Consider the following 24,096-nt stretch of genomic DNA (forward strand, 5'->3'; position numbering starts at 1 on the left):
CCCTACAGCTCAGACATTTTAGGATTAAATTCAGGTGATGTTAAAAAAAATTAATAACTCCAGGAAAAGAGAGCTATGATTCCCAGCCTCCTCCTGCTCCCCGCATCTGGAGGTTTTTAACTTGTGGTTTGTTAATACTTATGTATCTAATAGGAGTGTGTGGTTGGGACAAGGAGCAATAGGATGCTGTTTTTAAAGATGTCTTATTGGTTTAAATTAGAGGCCCAGGCTCTTTAGGAGAAGTGGACAGTAGTTTCTCTCATCCTAAAATTATGCCAAATTGACAATAGGAAAGGGGCCAGAACAGTGGCACCCCTGTCCTGGCTAACAGTCCTCAGGTGTCCATTTCCAGAATCTTTGCCCACTGCTATGTCAGCACCATCTAGATGGCCTTAGATGGATGTGAGGAAGCTGTCCTGATATGCAGGTCTATAACAGGAGACTTTTCCCGTTAATGGGCCAAGAGGAAAGATGACCTCGGGATCTGTCCTTTCTCACTGGAGATGCCAGGAGCCCTTGCATGCAGAGCCCCATAGCTCCTCTAACCTGATGGTAGGGCATCCTCCTTCAGACCTTGCCTCTCACTGCTACAGCAGGTGAGGCCTGAATCCTCCCTTTCATATGCAAAGCATGGACTCTTCACCAGAAAGCCTCTGGGGAAGGGAACAAGAACTCCAGTGGTTGCTACACTCATTCAATCATTAGCTTTTTGATTTGGGAAAAAGCTTTCATCTTCATGTACATAAAGTATATGGTTTGTAGATAAAATAAAAAAACTCAGTTTGTTGGTCACAAGTGCATTGGACTGAAATGAGAGAAAGCCAGATGAGCCGGTCTTATTACTTACTGTATTCCTCTCTCAGAAAGCATTTCCTGGGACAGAAAACTGTACTTAAGCATGGATGCAGCGACCCCAGGTGACAGCAACAACAGGGGCCCTTCAGAAAGGAGCAAGTAGAGCTGGACCCTGTTGGCTTTGCTCCCGGTTGAGCTTAATATTCCTTCCCTAACCCCCACTCCAAAATCTAGCTACTGCAACTGCTTAGGCACCTTCCCTTTCTCTTTAACCTGAATAAATTAAGTGTGGACTAACTCTCCCTGAAAGCTACAATCAATTTTAAGAGAACAAAACCTAGATGATTAGTGTATTGAGATCTTGTTCCTTTGGCATAAAACTGTAGATTTTACTTTCTGAATATATATTTAGCACCACACTGCATGCATTAGACTGTGTCATTCACTCGGAGGTGCAGAAAGAGTAGAAAACTTGCTTGTTGGTCTCAGTTTACGATCAACTCGGAAAGGCAGCATTAAATAGAAAAACAGGCACCTGTGAAACCACTTTAAAACTCCAAAGCACGGAGTGTAAGACCATTCTGCTTTTAAAAATGGGGTACCTGCCTCCAGATGCAGAGGAGTACCGCCGTGATTTGAATGGAGTGAGCCGGTCTTGCTGGAATATGAAGGAGTTGATGGGCATGAGGAGGAGGAGAGGCAGTGCTCCCAGTGAGACTCATGGAAGGAAGCAGCAGTTTTCCTTGGAGAAGAAAGGTAGAGATGATGTCATTGAGTGATAATTGGGATTGAGGCTTTGAAAATACACCCAAGACTGCTGAAAAGCTTAGCTGAGCACAGTAGGTATTAAGATAGGAGAATCTTTCAAGTGACATAATTTGGGCAGCAGTACCTATAGGCTGAATTGAAATGGAGATAACCCTCCTCACCCCTGCCCTCAGGTTACCCATATGCTTGGACAGTGAGTGTTTTAACAGCAGCACACTATACTTTTTCTGAACACCAAGCGCATATTAAATTCACAAAGATATGCTTCATAAGTAACAAAAAATGTCAGTATCTCATGTGAATATTGTTCCGTTTGTTCTGATGTTTAAAATTTTTTTTATCCATTTTCAGTTGTATGAACTTTTTAGCATCCATTATATAGCATGTTTAGGACATTTCATTAATTGGGGTATTTTGATCCTTCACAGTTTCATATATGTAATTTAGTAGATATGAAATTTGGGTTATTAATCATACATCTCATTAATGCCTTCCAGACTTCCTTCCTACCACTTTGAATTATTTTGTCGTTTTCATGTTAGGTTTTTCTACAAAGTTGACGGATCCCATTCATTCATAAGTTCATTTAGCAAATACCTATTTGGCCGTACTTTGTTGTTACTGATTAGAAACAAAATTCAGCATTTCAGTGGGATGGGATTGGTTTAGTTCATTTTGGTTTCCCTCTGATGCCTTTGAATTTATTGATTTAATTTATTTTAAAATATTTCATCATCAGGGCGCCTGGGTGGTTCAGTTGTTAAGCATCTGCCTTCGGCTCAGGTCATGATCCCAGGGTCCTGGAATTGAGCCCTACATTGGGCTCCCTGCTCGGCGGGAAGCCTGCTTCTCCCTCTCCCACTCCCCCTGCTTGTGTTCCCTCTCTCGCTGTGTCTCTGTCTGTCAAATAAATAAAAAATCTTAAAAAAAAAACAAAATTTCATCATCAGCAACAAAAACGAATCATTCTTACTAATGGTATTAAAACATTTCTGTAAATGCTTTTGAAAGCAATGAATTGTGGTAAATTTAGTACATTGAATTTTAGTGAGCTGGTCTGCTTCCCTCACCTAAGGCCCTAAAGAACCTCCACGGCTCCACTAAGCAGTTTGAACACCACTGAGTTAATTGATCTCTGATGTCTCTTCCCATTCCAGATTCTGCCTCAACTTCTCTGTGCCATTTTTCTTCCGCATTAAATAGGGTAATAACATTTAACTGACCAGAGTTATGATGACTACTTGATATAGATTTAAGGTGTAATTCCCCTTAATCCATTTTTGGGTCTTTTTTTCCCCCTTTGGTGGCTTGGTTGTCCCATAGCAAGCAGGATGGAAAATGGGAACTGGGGAGCACAGAAGCAACCATAAAAATCCTAGTACCAGGTATGCGAGGGACAACCTTAGGTGTGATGTGTGCAGTGGGACTTAGAGCTGTCCCTCTTTTCAGAACAGTTACCTACAGTCAATATCCCTCTTCCGTTCTGCTTGTAAAGGATAAACTTTTTAGTTGAGGGGGGGGTGGAACGTTGTACTTTGAGTACAGTTGCCATTCATTGTATTAAAACATGTCTACACAGGTAGACTAGCTGGAAGAGCATTCTGTGTGGGATTGAGGAAGAAGAATACAAGAAGACAGGAAACCTGAAATATTAAGCCTTAGTAATTCAGGCTTTGGGTGGTTTTTTGGTTTTTGTCTCCACTTTTTTCTGATTTTGCTAGATTTTTAGAATAAGCATGTATTACTTTGGTAATCAAAGGAAAGTTAAAGACTGAAAACAAAAGTTCAGCAACTTTTACCCAATTCAAGGCTTGCAAATAAAAAAATTTTTAAAAAATTAGAGTAATTTGTATATGGCAGTAGCTACACTCTACATTACTGTCCTCCCTGAGATAAGAATTTTAACTCTTAATTTGCATTGTTTTAGACAATTGCTAGAAGAGTCTCAGGTAGGATTGCCTGACCCCTGTCCAGCCGAGTTAGCATGCAGCCTCATTAGTGGTCCCATGAAGCTAATCCGTCTCCAGCTACTGCAACTTCAGTTTTTGTTATTGCTGTAGCTTGTTTCTAGTCCTTTGCATACAGATTGAGCTCATTTCTAAGAATCTAAACATAATGTGTATTTCACATGATCTGATAAATACAGCTGAGCTTCCTAGCTAAAGAATTTCTTTGTGCTTTCCACTTCCTAATTCAAAGAGACCAACTCATAAAATGTTAAATATGTTTTCAAATTCTCCTTTCCCCACCTTTTGGTAATCTATATGGGAAGCTTTACTTCAGGAGGAAATGGATTTCACCCTGGTTCTTGTGCAGTGCTTTTCTATAGAGGATGACTTCATTTTTTTGTTCATTCTTGTAATTTTACTGTGTAAACAATAAATTCTTTACCCAGGGCCAGCTTGACCTGTATGGACTTAGTGTACATTAAACTGGCTGAAGGCAGAAAGGACAGGAAGGGTGGAGGAATTCAAGGATCATAGCTTACTTTCATTACTGGTTTGTACCATTGAGATCGCCTCAGATACTAGCACTCCCCTCTCGAGTACCTAAAAAATGATTCCCAGGTGGAGGTGAAGGCTGTGGGATTGCTGGGTTTTGAAAACAAGATGAGCAGACCTCAGAAGAAATGCACAGCTGCTCTGTTTTGTGTTTGCCGAGGAATGAAAGGATTGTTCAACAGCAATCCGTCACTTTCTTCTCATTGCTCTACTTTCCTTCCTGCCTAAACCATGTAAGGAAAGGACACACTGCCAGAAGAATCCCATGTGTTTTGCTTTGTCCCTGCCCAGCCTGTGGCAGTGGGACCCACAGACTAAAAGTGATACCGTCCAGAGCTGAAGTGCAGAGAATTGAGGCTGTGGGGCAGGAGTCCTAACACCTGGCTAAAGTGGGGACTGCAGCACGGTGTGCCTCTTAGGTCATCTCTAGGTTGAAATTATTTTCAGAGGTCTTTCACTGATGAATGGTGGAAAAGCAAGTTGGAAATTGTCATAGTATGTATTCTGGGATGTACCAGCCCTTAGACGGTAATTATTTTCTCCAGATGAAAGGACAATCCTATGGCCATTGCACCAATAGAATCTGCCTGTGGAATCTTCTTACCTCATCTCATGACCTCTGCTGGGAAAGTCCTGTGTGACTCAAGGGCCAGGACAGTGCCAGTCCCTGCCTGTAGGCCCTGGGTCCTATTCCCTCACCCTCTGAGGCCTTCACTGCATGGTGTTCGGGCTCTGGAGCCAGACCCCTTGAGTTCCAATCCTGGATCCTCCACTCATATCATGTGGTCTTGGGCAGGTTTCCTCAAGCTTCAGTTTTCTCATCTGCAAAATGGGGGATAATGTTACCCCCATTGTTAAAATAGTGTTTAGTATGTAATAAGCACTCAATAAATGTTAGCTTTTTTGTTACGATTAGTGATTCCTTGCTGGCATCTTCCCTGGTTTCTGCCACTAGCACTCAGTCACCAGTGATAACCTCTTTGTTGCCAAAACTCATGGACATTCTTCATCTCCTCCTCTTTTTACATTTTTCAGTGGTGACTGCTCTCTCCTTCTTGAAGTACTATGTTCTTATGGCCTTGATCACCACACTCCCCTCCTGTGTGGTGGCTCCTGTTTATTCTCTTTTGTTTGGTCCTTATCTCCACCTGACCTCATGTTGCATGATTTCAAGGAAAACTCAGATTTCTCTTCCTTTTTCTCCCTAGGTGAACTCATCCACTCCATTGACTTTTGTTACTTGGTTGCTCATTCTCCAGGTCTTAGGTTTTCTTGACTTTCCAGTCTGTCTTAGGTCCATCCAAACCACCCATTATTTTCTCTCATGGTACCCTGTTGTTTTCCTTCAGACCACTTTTCAGTTTGTAATTATGTATGTATTTATTCATTGTAATTAATGTCTGTCCCTCATTTCCCCTTCACTCCACAAAATTATAATGAGACCAGGGACTATGTGTGTTCACTTGTATTTGTATACCTGGTACATGGAAGGACCTCAGTATAAACACCTGTTTGAATACTGTATGTATGTGAGGCCCCTCCGCTTCTTCCTGCACAGCTCCAGCCCAGGAGGTTCTAGTGAGGCTGAGGGGAGAGGCTGAACCTTTGTTGTTAATTCCTTCTACTCCCTGCCAACCTAGATCTACCCTCTATGTCAGAGGAAGTCTTATAGAATTGTGCCATTTCCCTTTCACCCTCAAAACATAGAAGCCTCAAAGTTAATGATCAGAAGACTAAAGGTAGCATCAGGTGCTAGTTCCTGGGCAGCAATTAGGATGGAACATCCTGGGTGGTCTGCTCAAATCCCTAAATGAAAGGAATTCGGGACTTGATGTAGGACATTTATACCTGATGACAAAATATTAACAAACTAAAATCACTTTCCAAAACAGCTATCAGTTTATCAAACATTTGTGACTTGGAGGGTTTTCTCCTTTTTTTTTTTTTTTAAGATTTTTTATTTATTTATCTGAGAGAGAGAATGGGAGACAGAGAACATGAGAGGGAGGAGGGTCAGAGGGAGAAGCAGACTCCCCGCCGAGCAGGGAGCCCGATGCGGGACTCGATCCCGGGACTCCAGGATCATGACCTGAGCCGAAGGCAGTTGCTTAACCAACTGAGCCACCCAGGCGCCCCAGGTTTTCTCCTTTTTAACGTTTCCATTAGTGTGGTTACAAGTTTAATGAAGGAATGTTTGTGCCTAGTCCTGTGTGAGGAGTTCCATGGGAGACACCATTGAAGTTGGTGCTTCTGGCCCAGTGGCCTTACACTGGCAAGGATGTTGCTGCCACAGGGGCCGTTTCAGAACCAGCACCTTACAGGTTTATTTAGGAAGTGCCAGGAGTGGACTCAATAGCATAACAAGGGGTTAAAGATGTCAAAGGGGACAGTTAAACTCTGAAATAAACCCTTTTCATCCCATACAGGCTTAGGGAGCAACTGTGTCATATTTATTAGTAAAATGAATATATCCGTTACTAAGTAACCACCTTTCCTCTGAGTAAATGGCCCATCTTCTCTTCTCCTGGGGATGGCCCTGATAACTAACAGTGACTATAACCCAGCAAGTACATACCTAACTAGGAATATTCAGGACTGTTTCCCTGGCATGTTCTTTCTTACATACTGACAGAATTGGGCAGCATAGTTAAATATTCGTAATGCTGCCCTATTTACTAGGCCTTCATAGACACAGTTCTTAGTATCTAGACTTTAGACATGAAAAATTGAGATAGTCAAATGGTATCTTAATGCAATAGAGTTTTTATTCTTGTATAGCATTCATTATTCACAATATTGGAATGGCTTTCTGACAGATTTCTTCATTTGCTCATTTCCTGATTTTTGAAAATTCGTTTTAGGGAAGGATAACTGACCACAGTTTGGTTCAGTGGGAATATAGAATTATTTGTAATACTCTTACTGGATGCTATCGCACATTGTCCAGATATGAGGCCATCGGTTTCCTTATTGGATAGCATTTTTATTTTTTTGATTTGATACTCTAGGCTTGAGTGGAAACTGATATGTCTCCACTATGGCTGCCTTACTTTCTGCTCATATCTTGTTGCTCCAGAGTCAGAAGAGCGTAAGCCTTCGTCCAAGTTATGACATTGTGGTATATTCTAGATATTCTTTGCTCGCTGGCTATTGATGTTATTTCTGATAGTTTTGTGAAAATTGTTGCTGGCCCAGTGGCCCAAGCATATTCCCAGATTGGTAGAAATAGCCTTTTAAGACCATCTGTGTCTCTGAGCCATTTTCCCCATAATTCATTTTTATGTCTTGAGGCCTCCAAAATGCTCTTTCTCTTGAAACTCAGGTTGACCCAAAACAAGTTTTAAGAGGTTCATGATAATACAGCCTCTTCACTTGTAAACGTGTTGAGTCCCTATCCTCAGTGGTCTCCACATCAAAGCTTCTCTGGGGCCAAAAGGATCACTGCTCACTTGCCCTGCCAACCTTGTAACATTGGAGGAGGGTAGTGTCTGGCACATACACAATCATTCATTGAAAAGCACTTTCAAAGTGCTTGATGACACTTGCTAGGTATGTCTATTGCATTATTTACTTGATGTGATTAGAAACCTCTGATTACCATTATTAAGACTTGGAATTTTGTAATCAACTATTTTTTATCAATTAACATATGCAGAAGTTGAGAGAGAGAGAGAACACATATGGATAACACATGCCGAAGGGCGTAACAATAAGATTCATTTCTAAAAATAGTTTTTGGGTTTATCAATCAGGATTAGGTTTGGCTATATATAACAGAAAACCCAAATTTAGTAGTGAATTATTTTCATGTAAAAGAAGTCTAGGGCTGATAGAGCCATTCTAAGAAGTGATTGAGGATTCATCCCTGAGATTCTGTTCCATCACTGCAGGTGGTTTTCATTCTCAAGGTTCATCTAAATGTAGATGGAAAAAAGAAGTGCAGAACAAAAGCGACTATCTCTCATCTGAGTCAGCTTTTATTTTTTTTTGTTGTTTTTTTTTTTGAAGATTATTTATTCGAGAGAGAGAGAGAGAACATACGGTGGGGGGAGAGAGAGAAGCAGATTCCTGCTGAGCAGGGAGCCTGACACGGGGATGGATCCCAGCACCCTGAAATCGTGACCTGAGCTGAAGGCAGATGCTTAACCGACTGAGCCACCCAGGCGCCCCCTCCTCCTGTATTTGTCCACTGGAGGCATGAGTATGATTTCTAATAAAACAGATAATATCCACATTTTGAACTTCTAATTGCTTCTGAAGTTTAAGGCAGACAACTTAATTTTTTAAAATCTGATACTTTATTTACAGTGTATTTGCTCTGACTTTCAATGCTGAAGGTAGATTTCTTTGGAGATGGAGAACCTGGGAAAAGAGAGTCTATTTCTTTAACGCTGGACTTCCTGGGTTGTATTGCAGGTGGTAACTTTATTCAGTGTGGTTTAGTTTAAAAGAGAAAAGAGTTCATTTCAAGAAATGAGAGTCTTTCATTATCAGGCATCTTTAGCGTTGATAAGGAGAAGTAGTTGTGCTTTCTTTTGCTATTTAACACTTTCTAGCTGTCTTCTTATATGAACATATATGAGTTCATATTTTTATGCACCTTTTCCTTCCAAGAAATATTTTAATAATCATCACTAAACATAATACTGCATAAAAGAGAACTGTCAGGAAGAAAGAAAAGCTAGAAGGCTTTTTAAATATCCAAATGGTATCTAAATTTTAAAACTTTATTTTTTTTCTATTTTTAGACCTCATATATGGATAAAGTAAAACCTGTTTTACTACAGTAAGACTACTGCACTGTAGCTTAAATTGGTGTTTTTTTTAAATGATGGCTTTTGCCAAGTTCTTTTGGCAGCTACTCTAGACTGAAAGTACTAGAAATTGATTACTTGCAAGTTGTTGCTAATAGTTTTTTTTATGCAGCCCTTGTCAACCCAGCCCAGGCTGGGGTGCCTGTAAAATGTTAGTATCTGCGGTGACTGTGTGGGGGACCTATTGCCCAAGTAGAGTGAGTTGGCTCTAATTTACTCTGGATGTCTGCATTCTTTTCCACGTCTGTCCACAAATAGCGTCACAGCAAATTAATGTAATTTTCTGATTGATGTAAAGAGTAACCAAAGAAAGCTTGTTGTGTTTAGTGGCCAAAATACCACACAGTGCGAGCAGAGTAGAACTGCTGGCCCATTTTATAGCACTCTAATTGATAATTATTTCTCAAAGAGCACATTATTTGGCCGTGTGGCAACAATTCAGTATTATTCCAGAGGCACTGGACGTGTAGGTGCATGTGAACACTGTAGTAAATATATGCCTCCTTTTGCCAAGAATGGAAGTAGGTTATCCAAGAGGAAAGGGGAGGGAAAAGAAAATATCAATTTCCTATGTACCAGAACAGGCCTGGCTTAAATCAGTTCATTAAAAAACTGTAGAGCATGATATCTTGTAAAGTTTTTGTATTTTGTAGTAGAGGCTTTTGGTTTATATTTAAGAAGCTAGAAAATTAACTCTCTTCTGGAAACTTGGAGAAAGTATATAAATATATATATATATATATATATGCATGTGTTTGCTTTTGGTTTCATGGGCACTCCCTAGTCCCATCTTCCTTTCTACAGGTCTAAAGCTGCTAAATACTTTCAGAGGAATGAAGAAAATGGGTAGGGGAGAGCTAAAATGGCAAGAGGAGAGAATCCTGGGTTTCTAACGTGTGTGACCTGTTACAATGACAAAGTCACTGCTGGAAGGAGAAAGGTCTGACAGCATTTTCATCAGGGTTAAATTTGGAGCAGCCCATGGACAAGTGTAGGGGACTAAGGAGAAGCTCTTCCCTCCGAGAATGGCCCAGGGCTCCAAAATGGTGATCTGGTCCCTGTGGAAACTCAACAGATGTTACCACGAGGACTGCCGTGCGATGGGGCAGTCGGTTGTCAGGGAGATGGGGAGGGTGGACATAGCGTGATCTGCTCTCGTGTCTGGTCGAGGAAGGCAAGGAGAGAGAAACCTACACCTGCTGCCCACTCAGCTCTGCTCTTCACAAGCAAACAGCCGCGTCGAGCAACAGCCGAAAAAGATGGTGACCCGATGCAGATGAAACACAGCAAAGTGACTGTGTCTGGGGAGCTGCTCTTTTATTAATGGTTTGTTTTCATAAAGCCTTATGGGTCCTCAGCAGAGCCGGATCAGAATATTCAAAATGCTGGAGCCATGCATGTCTGCCTCCTACTTGTGACTTCATTTTCCTTCTTCATCCCCTTGTCTTGTGTTCCTTCTCATTTAGGTAGGGGTGGAGAAGAAGGCTAGCTAGAGATGAATTGCCAAGTTGCATCTTTGGCGTTTGACCCCACTAGCGGTGAGACTCTTAGGTCAGAGGCAAAGGAATCGATTACTCACGCCCCGCACAGCAAGCGCACAAGCAGTAGCAGATTTTGCGTCGGTTTCCTCTTTGTCCCCAAGTCCCACAGGAGTGACACAGATGGGCCCCGGTTCATGCCTGTGCATGCGGTGGGTTCTGTTAACAGGAGGGGAACCTTGAGTTTAGGGATCCTATATCTTTCATAATGGGCAGTAAGTGTATCTGTATGTTGCTCTGGAGGGAAACACTATCACTATCTTTCAAGATTGTTCACTATGCAAATGCACACATCCTAGAAATATAGTCCAGAACAGAGGGCCATTAGTACTTTGCTTGCAAGACATGCAGAAACACCAGAGACCTATGGAGAATTGTCTCTCAACTTGGATTTATTAATCCTATAAGAAGCTTGTGTGACTTCTGTTTCTGTCCACAAATTAACATCAGGACTCGGCTGTGTTTGGGAAGACTACGGAGGTCACGGCTGTTCAAAAGAACCTGATGAACTTGTTTCTGGAGAAAGCTTAATACTGGGTGATATTACTCCACATAATGCCTCAGAGAGTTGGAAGTGTATTATTTGAAGCTACCTTTGAACCTGAAAATAGCTCAGCAACATCTGTCCTTGTGTAGTTTTCTTCCCTAGTCTTGATTTGAAGGGATTAATCTCAGTGGCCCCTGTATGTACAATGATTTGTTATGCTTTAGGGGAAGATCTGGTAGTACCTGGTCGTGCTATGAGCTCACACACACAATTTCCTATTAGCAAACGAACAACTTGACTAAGGGGAAAGAATTGGAAACTTCAGGGAGCCCCGGTGATGGGCTCCAGGAAGTTGAGGAGAAAATCTGTGGACTAAACCTGCCAAGTCAGACCCAACCAAGGAAACAGTTATAAGGCCAGGGGTCCCATTTCCTCAAGAATGGCCTTGGGATCACAGACAGCTGGTATTTAGGGACCATTGAGCCCTGGAGCACTGTGACACCTGCTGGGTGAGGCGTGGGCTCACCCCCTAACTCTCCACCGTACTGAGAGTCTTTTATGTGCCTATCCTTGCTAGTTAATATTATCCCCCCTGCCCTTTGGGTGATAGATACTATACTACTGATTCTCCTGTTCCCAGTTTTTTCAGTGCTTTCAAGCTTACCTCCACACATGAAGTTGATTAGAGCCCAGTACATATTAATACAAAAGGACTGCATTTCTGTCATGGCCTTTAGAAAAACTGTGATTTATCCCATGTACATTCAGCCTTTTTAATTCATAATGGTTTGGAGAGTAATGCTAATATTAACTTGTACATTTAGGAACATCTTAGATTTTAAGTTAAAATGCACGAGTATCTAAATGTTTTTTCCCCCAGAACAGTGGAATGAATGCCTGGTTCCTTAGTTGATGAAAGTGTTCTCTCTTTACTTGATCATTTTATGTGGACTTTTGAGCTGTGTGGTGCTCATCTGTATGTGTACTTGGCACCCAGAAGCATCCTGGAATGAATAGTTGATTTACTTGGCATTTAGCAATATCATTACACTGGTCATCAGCCACTTTTGCATCCTGTGGTTTTAAACAAGAAGAAATCTTGCAAAACCAGTACAGTGAAATGCTGCACATGCAGGTGAGGTTACAGGGTAGAGAAAGCAGTTCCTCAGGAGGCTCCTTTTTAGCTGAATTTCATTAGGGTATGGAAGGGAAAGAGAAGGGTAGGCTTCTACCTGTGACTATAGGCTTGAGTCATTTTTCAGAATTGACTGCTGTGCTCTTTATTCCTATAAAGAGAAAATCTATCAGTTGTTTTCTTTGCAGTAGCCAACAGAGATATTCTGTTGTGTGGCATTTACTTTTTTTTGTCTTCTGCCTTTTTACCATTATCATCTTGATTTTTGATGACTGTTAGAATAATGAACATTGACATTTGGAAGATAGCCTGCTGCCAAATGCATACACACTTGTCTGTTTTGTAAATCCTAGCCCAAACTTTTTCCTTCCCTAGTTGAAAAATGTGCCTCTACCCCTCCCAGTCTTTCCAGGGTGTGGGCCTGTGCTTAGCTGTGTGACTGTGCCCACACACTGGCATATATTTTAGAGCTACCCAAAAGAAATCAGTTGCCCTTGAAATAACAAGACGCAAAAGAATGGTTTTTCTGAGCCATAACATCTGAAGAGCTGGAGACCGTTGTGTTTGTATGTGTGATGCTAAAGCCAGTGAATTTCATGTGAAGGAAGGGATTGTAAACTAAGAACAGAAAAGCAGTTTTCCTGGATTTCAGATGACAAACTCTCAAGCTGTCTGACTCTCCCACTCAGCACCTCCACAGCCATCCCTTTAATGTGCTTGCATGCATTGTCCGTAATTTCTGTTTCTGCAGGTTTTGTTGCCAGAAGACAAATAATAAAATAGCGTGCATATACAACCTTAAAGCAGTGTTCTACCAGTTTTTGATTGAGGTTAAACAGAAGCATCCTGATCATGCTGTCAGTTGGCAGGCAAAAAGCATATTTTAAAATTCACGTAGATTTAAAGCAAGCTAATCTTTTCTGGCTCTATAATAAACTAATTACATGTTTAAAATAGTATAGAGCTGAGTCCCTGTTTCAGATTAAGCTTCGTAATGGCAAGGTCAGGACAGAGCAGACATTTGCTGGCTTTGCCCGCTGTTTCTGGCTTGAGGACCCATAGCACGGTGCCAGCCGTTTGAGGGCCTGAATAAGTCTGCCAAGGACGCCAGGTCATACTGACTTGACTCAGCTTATGGGTTAACACTCTCTGAGCACAGAAGCCACCAGACATGCCACTGAGGAAGGCCTGGATACTTAATAGCTTATGGCAGTAATTGTGCTTGGTTGTTCCCTAAAAGTGGTGATCCCAGGTCAGGTTAGGACATGCCAGTAGTGTCTCTTTTGGGGTATATCTGAGAAAAAAGGTGTCATTTCTAAAGATGATCTAGTTTCAACAGGGCTCGCTTCATGGCTATTCATTTTTTCCACTCTTTACCTTGCTTTCATAATCCTAGGGACCATGTGCAGAAACTTAAAGATGGGAACATGTAATTCAATAATATAGATTTTTATTCTTGTTCCTTCATGTTCCTTGGTCACCAGTTAGTGGTGCCTCTCTTCTTAGGCAGTTTGGTGACATCAGAAGGAAACCCGTAGTAAAGTGGTGAGAGCTTCACTTTGGAGTTAGCCTCAGGCTTGATTACTTAGCACCACTACCTACCAGACAAGTTATTTAACTTTTCTGTACCTCCATTTCCTCCTGACAGGTTTGTTGTGAAAATAAAATGAGATTAGATTTGTCAAGCACAGAGCCTTGACCCCGGTAGATATCAAATACATTAAGTTCTTTCAGATTGCAGGTGAAATAGACTCTTATGTTGGATTTTCCTTGTTCTTGTTTTTCTTTGGATGTGCCTTGGAGGAGATTTAGTACCAGAGTGTGTTATCTGTGATTTTGAGTATGCCTCTGAGGGCTCTGGGCCAACTTCATTACCAAGTAATGAGGCCCCATAGCATCCCAAGATAGGTAAGGAGTCAGCTCTTCTCCCTAGATGGACGTGAGACCTTTGCGCCAAGCCCTTGCTCCACCAAGTAGCTCACTCACACGCTGTCATTTTGCCCTTCTTAGCATCTCTTATTATAGAGAACCTTATGTCTACTAATTAGACTGTCGTCTGGTTTTTGGAAATTGGATTGTATAATTGAAGTTAACACTCAAGGGAGAGACTTGCTACTTCACATTTTACAATGGATGCTTGCTTCCATCTTCACTCATGTGAGGATTTTTCACTGAGCTTATGTTTGATAACATTGCAGAGTATAATTCAGGTTTGTTTCATGGTTGCTGCCCCCTTCCCACCAATTCATTGATTAAACAAATGTTTTTTGAGCACCTACTATGTACCACGCCCCATGCTAGATGCTAAACTATAATATGGTAACTAGTTGTAAAGAGTTTGATATGTGTTGGAGGAGACAGACTTCTGTTCCTCAAACTGTAAAATAAGGCAGACTTAAGTTGGATGGGTGGGTGGGTGGAAGATACTCCCCATGCTTTGTGCTCCCAGCACTTCATCCCTTCCATTGGTATCGAAATCCAGACATCGGGGTTGATGTTGTTTTGGGTATTACTGTTATACGTTAAGGCTGGGAGATTGGAGTTTGTCTCAGCTTGGAGTCCACTTACTAGCTGATTGAGTTCAGGCACTCCCCTGTATCTCTTTGGTCCTTTGTTTCTTTCACTATGAAGTTAAAGCTGCTTGTTACTAGATGGGTTTCACAGCCCTCTCCATTTCCCCCAGTTTACATTTTACTAAACTTCTGCTCTGATCACTTATATAATGGCAAGAAAGTGATTAAACTCTCTGATGTATTCCTGAACTATGGTCATGTATTTCCAATGCCCTTTTATTCTATTTCCACCCACAATAAATTTTCAAACTGGAAAAATTTACGGCCTTATTTTTTTTAATCTAAGTGAAAATTATGTTAATAGTAAAATTATTTCTGTTCTCCTTTGTTCTACTTGGCAGAGTCTGTTCTGCAACTTCATGGCTTTTAACCCTTTGAAGCATCCATTCCATGTGGCTGGTCATGCATGGTCTTACCAGGGAATTTATGTAGCATGTGCTTGCGGAGCCCCTTGTGGGAAAGGGAAGTGGATTCAGTAACATCGGGGAAGAAGTTTGGAAGAAGAGAGCAGGGACTGCCAAATGCTGTAACTTTGACTGGCTTTCTGGGGACTGTCATTCTCTTGACTGCATGCCTTGAGCTGCTTCTCCCTCAGTCTGGAGAGAACGGACAGGGGGTTGGAAGTAGGAGGGTTTGTGGGGAGGGGCAGGGTGCTGCAGGGAGTGGGTGTGGGCAAGAGGTTGCAAGGCTGCCAGGGTTCTCTTTGTGCCGGAAGTGCAGGTTTGGCTGTAAGGAATGGAATGTTCCCTCTTGCCCTCCAAGAACAGAAACAGCTGTGGAAGAGCTTGAAAAGAAGATTACTAAATGAAAAAAAAATGAATATGAAAATAAAACCCACATAGAAAACCCAGCAAAACTGCAGTGGAGTGGTTGCTGTCTTTTTCATGCTCTTCAAGAGAACTTTCTTCCTATCTAGGATTTCTTTTTCAGTGGGGGGCAGGACAGATTGCCTGCCCAGCCCTTCCTCTTCTAAGAAAGCCTCATGTGTCTCATTTTGCTTGGATAGAGAATGGGTTCATTATGCTGATTATCAGATGATTGTTATTTTATTCCTTATTTTTTTAAAGATTTATTTATTTGAGAGAGAAAGAGTGGGAGCACACAGAGGGAGAAGGAGAAGCAGATTCCCCGCTGAGCAGGGAGCCCGACACAGGGCTTTTGATCCCAAAACCCTGGAATCATGACCTGAGCTGAAGGCAGACACTTAACCGACTGAGCCACCCTGGCCACCCCTATTTTATTCCTTCTGATGAGATACCAAAACCTGTCACTTACTGCATAAAAACTTGAAACAAATGTTAGTTTTCAAAGAGATCTCTGTGGGTAGAGGATTATTGTTAGCAAATTTAACGGAAATCTTGTTTCTAGTTGGAAATTTAATCCTTCAGCCAAGTTCCTGACAATATTTATTTTAGAATATCGTCTTTTTAAAATAAGTCCCTTAATGGTTTAAACTTAGTGTTTTAGACAAGAGTAAGAGTAGAGCTAGCCTGGAACTTGTCTTACACATCAGGGTTGATTGCACAATCCTTTATGTGAATGTTTATTTAAGTTTTCTTCCCAGTCTGAAAGGCTTGCTTGGCTATTACAGCTGGTATTCCATATTGTCAGAAATAATAACTGTTTCTGATTTCTAGTCTGTTTTATGCTATCAACTTTCTGTTCTTGCTTTTGAGCGACAAGTTAGCCCCAAAGGAGACAAAATCTAGTAGAAGAAGATAAGCCAGCTAAAACTTCGACTCTCCCGGTATCTAATAGGGAGGACCAGCCTCACACTTCTCCCTCAGATGGTGGCACTGCTTGGCTTCCAGCAGCGTCCACCCAAGGATCTTTGCACTGAGTGTAATGCTGTAGTGTTTTGCACAGTTGAGGAATGAGAAGGAATGAGAAACAGAGTATGTGATTGTTATTTTTGAGGCTGAATATGTCCTCAGGGAAGTTCATTAAGTAATACTTTGCTGTATTCTTAACAGTGGGAGCTAATAAGTACCTCACGATTGGGGTATGGCTTTTTCAGGAATAATTTTTACCCAATTTGTCTTTTTGGCATTTTGCTTGAAGGGCAAAGGGATTGCTGTGAAATTTGCTGTGAAAGGAATTGTATGAGATTGCATGCTACTTCAGGGAGGCTCCTGAAAATTATAGGGATCAGTTACTGTCCCAACTCATCCTTTCTTCAGCCTATATCAATTCTTAGTTTTGCACATGTCCACATGACCTCTTTTCTGTCCATGCCTATCTGTGCCGGGTGGAGAAGTAGCATGGGACAGAATGAGATGACTGTCGCAAGGTCCAGGACTCTTCACCCTCTCCCTTGCCTTTTCTTTTTTTTTTTTTAAGATTTTATTTATTTATTTGACAGAGAGAGACACAGCGACAGCAGGAACACAAGCAGGGGGAGTGGGAGAGGGAGAAGCAGGCTTCCCGCAGAGCAGGGAGCCCGATGTGGGACTCGATCCCAGGACTCTGGGATCATGACCTGAGCCGAAGGCAGACGCTTAACGACTGAGCCACCCAGGCGCCCTTTTTTTTTTTTTTTAAGAAAAAATATATCTGGATCCCAGTGGCCTGAACACTTGCTCTGTTTTACTCTGCATATATAATCCCAGCTTGAATCTGTAGCCCCGGCTCTCACCCTTATTTTCTAAATGGGGGGAACTTGGATTTAGACATCGACTATGCTGTGCTACCAGATCCGGGAAGACTAGGGATTATTAGGTTGGACTTAGCATCTCAGTCAGTGGAAAGGTAAGGGGGAAATTCCAGTGATTCTCAGCTCTAATTGCACATTAGAATAATCTGGGGAGCTTTAAAAATGTACCTCTACCCAGCCCTTACCCACACCAGTTGAATCAGGGTCTCTAGGAGTGGGGCAGGAGTACATAAAGCCTCCCCCAGGCCATTCTAATGGGCAGCCAGGGGGAGGAATTAATACTTGAGAAGTCAGGGCCTTGTCCGGAGAACTGCCTTTGAAAGAGCTTGTCATTATAAATCAAAGGCAGCTTCCCAGGCCTTCTCCTGAAGCTGTATCTTCGTGTTACTCTGCAGTGGCATACAGCCCCCTGGGTCTCCTCGTGATTTGTGGTTTCCATTGGGCTTTTCACGTGACTTTTATCATCTCCTGCTAAGGAGAGGCATATATTAGAATTCAGGCATTTGGCAGCCTCATTCTGAATTGTCATTGCCCACAAGTGAGAGCAGTGAGACCTACTTGAAATGCTGATCCTGTGTACAAGGTAGATGAGTACTGTGTCTAAAGGCAATCCTTTGCAGATTGTCCCCACTGAAATCCCTTAGAAGGACCAGGTGGATGCCTACAATCTGCCTGGTGGGAGGCAGTGGGTCTGGCTTAGGAGTTGACAGCCATGACAGCCTCTCACCTTTTGCTGCTTTGGAGACTGCACAAAAAAAGAGGGAGAGGGATGGGTTGTCTTCATAAAAAGGAGGGTGTGCAGGGGCCTTTAAGAGTTAAATTATACAACTCCCTTTTTATTTTTAAAGTCAGTGGATTCCTTGTTGCCGTTGCTGAGAAAGATAAATTGATACCACATGTTGCTTCCAGACAAAACCCTCTCTGTGCTCCAGGGGAAGCACATGCAGCTGGCGTCTGGGTTAGTGGACAGTCCCCACAAGGTAAACATGGGTTGGAGGGGGCTGGAGTGGACATAGGATAGCAACAGTTAGGAAATTACCAGTCACTCCCGACTGACACGGCACCTTTGAAATACTTTTAAGAGTGTGAAATCTTTTCCTGGAAGGAGCCGCCCTCTCACCTTTTGGCTTAAATTATACGATGCTCGGAAAACAGTAAGTGAACGTTTGTGATGTCACTGCTTCCGTATGTGGGATCTGACAGTAGAGAGCCTCTTTGTGCTTGGCATTCCAGTGGGTACTTTGCATGCGTAATTTCATTTAACCTTCCCGAGGATCCTAGAGTTAGGCAGGGAGGGTAATTTTATCCTCATTTTATGAAAGGGGCATGCGAGGTTAATTCAGTTGCCCAAGGTCACTGGACAAATTTCAGAGCTGGGATTCCAGCCCGGACCTGACTGACATCAAAGCTTGTAGTCTTCCTTCAGCATCACGCTTCCCGACCCACCCCACCCCCCCAACCACTCGCCACCTTAAATTGCATGTGTGAATTATCCACTCTGTAAACTATCAGTGGAGAATACTTGTTCATTTCAGGCAGTTTCTCTCTGTCACCTCATCTCATCTGTTTTGGGTTCATCTGTCTTCACAACCCGTTGGCACATATGTAGTGACCGTGTGCACTTTAATATTATTAATAAATGTATCTTACAGTAGAAGATTGTCTTGCAGGATAGCAAGAAAAGTAATTAACAGATTCTGATAAGTACAATCATCTTTATGCTAATTTCTTCAAGGAGGGCCAGGTAAAGAAATCTCTAGGCTGTGGCCCCCCAGTCATCGTGACTGTGAAATGTGAGTCCCTGGTGCTCCCTCCTTCACACACCTCCTGCACATACCTCCTTGAAGGATTAGGCCACTAAATGCAGCTGCAATCACATAGAACACAGGTTTGCCAGTTCTATTACTATTTAACTACACGTAGAAGCATTTCTGTCTGGTACAGGGCTTGCTTCGGTGTAAATCATTTTGTAAAAGAGCATTGACATAAAGTGGGATGAAGAGTGTTCTTATTTCTGCTCTCTCTTCAGACATGTTCTGTTAGAGGTGCTTTAAGGATTTTCTAAATCTTTGGGCCAGGTTGGAGAAAAACTGGCGTATTTGTCCCTGACACTAAAGTTTGCTTCCTAGAAGATGTTTGCTTTCCTATAATTCATCAGTATCTGGATTTCTTAGGAGTGGACTTAAATAACCAGAACTCTTCACATGATTTTGGGTTGAGATTGTAGTAGCTTCTTGGCTCCTTTAGTAAGTAAATGTGATGACAGAATGGCCTGTGCTCAAGTCCTGGTTGTTAATATTTACCTTATCACCTCAGCATTAATGAAAATGTATCTCTAGTACTTCAGCCAATTAATAATGGCTTGCCTCACAAGGTATTTCAAAATGTCTATTAGAAAAATCACTCTAGTCCTGTCAAACCATTCCTGCTTTACTTCAGCTCCCAGTCCCCAAACTTATGTAAAATCTTAGAAATATAGATTGGTATGATATATGAATTAGTCGAAAACCATAGACTATTTTTAGTGGTGGTTTTATAGTTTAAAGTACACATAGTACGTTGGAAACTAATTTACAGACCCTAATGCAGAGGTCTTTAGAGAACTTAAATGATAGGTCATTAAGAAGATTTTACAGTTGGCTTGTCTGTTTTTATAAATCCCACTTCTCCTTCCTGGGACTGCATGAGGGAATGGCTATTTGAAACCTTCTAGAAATCATATCACCATTAACTTTCATTATCAGGGAAGGTGTGGGGAAACATTGCAGTTCTGACATTTTATTTGGCATTTATTTATTTACCTTTTCCTGCTTCCAAAATTTAGGTAGAGAAACTAGTGATTAGAATCATGACCTGTGAAGGAAAACCAGAATACATTCCTGGCATCTGACCTTGTTAGGGTGAGGGGACATTTGAACTAGAAATGGACAGAGGGGCCCTATTCATTGGCCTTCTGTCAGTGGCCCATCTTCAGATCATGGATTTTGTAAATGGAAAGCTGACCAGCCAGTATGGATAAGGGCTGCTGAGATAGGGGACTGTCACAATGCTGGTGGCAGCTTTTGTGTTGTCTTAGTAATGTAACTGGAAGAACCTGTCAGAGTGTTGTGTAGGTAATATGCCTTAGGGCATGCATCCTGCTACTAATAACCTCTAAAACAGGAGTTGAGCAAAGATTGGAAACTGAAGCTAATCACCGATTTAAGAAGTCAGGTTTTATTTCAGAATCTAAGGGCAGTTAACGTTGGTTTGTATGGTGACCACTGCGCTCTCCCTAGAGTGAATGCTATTATGGCCACCTAGTAAACAAGTACAAACGTGGGCTGTGTGAGCCTTCACTTTCAGATAGGTTCTTCTGAAAGACCTTCCTTAAAAAAATTTAATTTAGAAAAGACCCATCAAATTATTATCCCTATTTCATAAACAAAATTATAGTAATGTTGTGCTTTTTTTCTTCTTTTTTGGAAAGGAATCTTTTTTTTTTTTTTTTTTTTTTTTTTTTTTTTTTAAGAGAGAAAGAGAGCAGGGGCCTGGGGAGCGGAGGGAGAGGGAGAGAGAATCCTAAGCAGGCTCCATGCCCAGCGCAGAGCCCAGACACGGGGCTCCATCTCACAACCCTGAGATCATGACCTGAGCCAAGATCAAGAGTCTTGTCCCTTAATTGACTGAGCCACCCAAGCTCCCCGGGAGGGAAGCTTTTTCTCTGAGCAGAATAAGGTTGTGCCTTTTATATCCTTCTTTCTTAAATGTTTCTTTAAGTTGGCACAAATAGCTCAAACAATGACTTCTAAATAATTTGGTGACAAAGCTGTGAAAAGTTATAGTAAAAGCATTGGATTGGGTTCTGGAAAACAAATTTCACTCTGGGTTATATAGACACTTAGCTGTGTGACCTTGTGTTAAGTTATTTAATATCTCTCAGCCTGAGCCTTCATATATATGACGAGGGTACTGTTACCAACTTTGCAGGTTTATTATGAGGATTAGAGACCATGAATCTAAAAGTTATGGCCCAGTAACTGGCAGTGCTCTAATAGGCTGGCTGTCATTTCTTAACCCTTGAGATCAGGGACCTGGGCCCTGACACCCTTCAGTTCTGATCCTAGATGTGGGTATGCCAGCCCCTTTACCACATGCCCTTCCAGAAGCTTAATTTCTGTCTCCAAATTTTAACCAATTGTAGCTTGTAAATTTTACTAAATTATACACATACATTGAGGTTTAGAGTTGTAGTAATAGATGACCATTAGAAAATTCACATAGGGCATTTTGGAGTTTTTTTACAGTGTTGCTTTTTTTTTTTTTTCCCTCCTGTTTGGTTCAGGTTTAGAGTTTAAATGTAAAAATACATTTAAAAAATGTATATATTGTTGGGCACCTGGATGGCGCAGTTGGTTAAGCGTCCAGCTGTTGATTTTGGCTCAGGTCATGATTTCATGGTCCTGGGATTGAGCCCTTCGTTGGGCTCAGCGCTCAGTGGGGAGTCTGCTTGAGATTCTCTCTCTCCCTCTCCCCCTCCCCCGCTTATATTTTTTTTCTCTCTCTCTCTAAAATAAATATCTTTTTAAAAATATGTATTGTTCCCTAAGTGCTTTTAATTTTTATTTTTTTTTTAATTTTATTTGAGAGCACACACGTGCATGCATGTGCATGCACGAGCGGGGCGTGGGGGCAGAGGGAGAGGAAGAAGCAGACTCTGCTGAGCAGGGAACCCAAATGGGGACTCAATCCCAGGACCCTGAGATCATGACCTGAGCCGAAGGCAGATGCTTAACCGACTAAGCCACCCAAGCGCCCCTCCTAAGTGCTTTGTAAGGGGGTGGGGGGGTAACCCAGTACATAAGATTGGTCATTGTTAATCCTAGATGTTGATATGAACTCTTTCCAAAATCTAGAGCTAAGTGGGCTGACCAGGGTTGCACATTGCTCCCACAGAGCTTCAGAACCTTCCTGTTTTTTCACCAAGAAGTTTAAGTTTTTTATTTAATAGATCTAGTCATCTGAGTACTCAGATAGTAGAAACACCTTGCACTTACCTGCTTTTTGAGCCCTGCAGAGTGAATTTCAAGAGCACGCTTCATATCTGATTTATAAAGTATTTTGCTTTTTAAAGAAATGTGATTTCTGAACCATTAGTAGAGATGCCATTATTCTTTCAAAAACCATAAGAGTAAAAGGGAATCAGAGTATATAGTCTCCTGGGCAACATTTGTCTCATCAGATACTCAGCATAGCATATTCCCTGTTTTTTTCTCTCAAATGTGTCTTTATGGCCATCATAGAAATGCCAGCATATGACCCATGGTTGCAAATGTTCATTGCCCAACCTGAGCTGTAGGCCCTCCTTGCATGGGAACATAAATATGGCAAACACGGTTTATTTGCTTATGGTAAAATCCTGCTGATTTTCTGTGTTCTAAAAACATTCTGGGGGAACACATGTATTTGCATCTTCCAAATAAATACAGTTAGTGATTGCCAATTTTTAAAAAACTGTGGTAACTTTTAGGATTGTATTTAATATACAGCATCAGGAAATACCTTTTGTCTTTAACTTGCAAATAAAAACTCATCTGGCCTGTAGGTGCTGTTGCAGATGTGGAGAATACCATCAGCTCCTCTCTTTTACTGCACATGAGGCATTTTACGGATTAGAATGAGGCCACATCAGGTGATGAGCTCTCTCCACCATGTGTACTGTGTGTTCTATAATAGCAATGAAAACACCCTGACTTGGTAGCATGACCGGTTCCTGAAGTATATTATCATATATCATTCTTACATCATCCCTGTCAGGGAGGGATGGTTTGGATGTTATTATGGCTATAATGAAGATAGAGAAGTAAAGTTGTTGCCTACAGATTAAATGATTTGTTCAAGGTCACATGGTTGATCAGTGGCAGAGATAGGACTGGATCTGGGTCATCCCAGCCAACCAGGCTTATCTACCAAGCCAAGAGGAGGATCTTGCAAGATGGCTGCAATTGTTAGGATTTTGAAGATATTTTGCCCTATTTCTTTTTTTTTTTTTTTTAGCCTTTAATATAGAGTAGTTTTAGATATACAGAAAAGTTGTAAAACTAGTACAGAGAGTTCTCATATACCCAACATCAATTTTCCCCTATTGTTAACATCTTACCTTAATCTAAGGTTTGGTTCATTTGTCACAACTAATGAACCAATACTGATACATTATTATTAACTGAAGTCCATATTTTATTCAGATTTCCTTCATTTTTACCTAATGTCCTTTTTCTGTTCCAGCATCCCATCCAGGATACACATTACATTTAATCATCATTCTTCCTTAGGTTCCTCATGGGTCTGACAGTTTCGAGGAACACTGAACAGGCAGGCATTTTTTAAAATGTCCCTTAATTGGAATTTGTCTGATGTTTTTCTCATAATTAGACTGGTGTGATGGGTTTTAGAAGGAAGACTACAAAAGAGGGTGCCATTTTCATCACATCAAGAATGCATATTATCAACATGACTTAGCCTTACTGATATTGACCTTGATCACCTGAGATAGTGTTTGTGTCTCCACTGTAAAGTTACTTTTTCCCCTCCTTTCCATGCTGTACTCTTTGGAAGGAAGTTACTATGCTCAGATCATTGCCTTGAGGGGGGTATCTATATAAATTATTTGGAATTGTTCTGAATGGAAGACTTGCCTATTTCTGTCAACTCAGCAAATCCTACTCTACCATTTTTTTCTCATGCCTGCTGGACAGGTGTGAAATTATGGCAAGAAGAGGTGGAGTCATAGAAGGGATCAGTAACAGTTCACACCAGTTCTGAGTTTTTATAGACGTGGTTAAGAACAGGTAGA

At 41.5% G+C, this 24,096-nt stretch overlaps 1 protein-coding gene across 8 annotated transcripts in view; it reads left to right on the top strand.

The window, feature by feature from the left end:
• FOXO3 (forkhead box O3) overlaps positions 1-24,096 on the top strand; it is a 127,002-nt gene that overhangs the window by 83,316 nt on the left and 19,590 nt on the right. Inside the window, exon 1 of one of the 8 annotated variants that reach the window (XM_081828766.1) lies at positions 18,243-18,418. The exons of the other annotated variants lie outside the window; for them this stretch is intronic. The gene's annotated coding sequence lies outside the window, so the exon portion shown is untranslated. Of the gene's footprint in view, positions 1-18,242; positions 18,419-24,096 lie in introns of those variants that run through there. 8 annotated transcript variants of the gene reach the window in all.

This window comes from Leptonychotes weddellii, chromosome 8 (assembly GCF_054177405.1).
Source record: "Leptonychotes weddellii isolate Sample4059 chromosome 8, ASM5417740v2, whole genome shotgun sequence".
Classification (NCBI taxonomy): domain Eukaryota; kingdom Metazoa; phylum Chordata; class Mammalia; order Carnivora; family Phocidae; genus Leptonychotes; species Leptonychotes weddellii.